The sequence below is a fragment of the Prionailurus bengalensis genome, chromosome B4 (assembly GCF_016509475.1).
Source record: "Prionailurus bengalensis isolate Pbe53 chromosome B4, Fcat_Pben_1.1_paternal_pri, whole genome shotgun sequence".
Taxonomy (NCBI): domain Eukaryota; kingdom Metazoa; phylum Chordata; class Mammalia; order Carnivora; family Felidae; genus Prionailurus; species Prionailurus bengalensis.
Window position 1 is genome coordinate 34,819,338 of NC_057358.1, and position 649 is coordinate 34,819,986.

General features: G+C 36.1%; 1 pseudogene; it reads right to left on the bottom strand.

Annotated features, from left to right (window-relative positions):
* Nucleotides 1-235: 235 nt before the first annotated feature.
* Nucleotides 236-408, bottom strand: LOC122474196 (annotated as a pseudogene).
* Between the last annotated feature and the right edge of the window lie 241 nt (nucleotides 409-649).

Below are 649 nucleotides of genomic sequence, written 5' to 3' on the forward strand. Positions count from 1 at the left end.
GTTGACTAGAACCAGTAACAGACCCTACTCTGTCTTCTGGTTTCTCTGGTAGAAATGTCTTGTAAACAGAGACACTTGCCAAAAGTTAAGAGCAGCTATGACAATCGGGTATTCTATAAATAGGGTAACCATATATTTTATCTTTCAAATAAGTACACTTTTGAGATTGAAAAGGATAATAATAATAATAACATTATTATTATTAGTTTTTGTCCCTGAGGGAGTGGACTGTTCCTGAAATATCACAATACCTGTTTTATGTGAAGAGTAGATGGGGCAAGCTGCTATTCCATCTCCCTTCTCCAAAAATCCATTTAATATATTGTTCTTGGATAGAAGGCATATCAGGTATTAAACTGATAAGAACAGATACTACACTTGATCTTGGTCAAAAGGTCAAGAAGTGATGAAAATGGGTAATTATTAATAACTGTGTCAGGACAACAGGTGTAAACCAAGAGTGCCCTGGAATGTATAGCAGCCCTGTTAATAAACCTCTTATAACTCAATCAAAGTCATTCATTCAACAGCCATTTTTCAAAAGCCTAAGTACCAAGCTCTGTATTAGGTGTGGAGAGTCTAAGATAACTGATTCCTGCACTAAAGACCTTTCAGTATAGTTGGGGAAGCAGACAAAAAACCCAGACAA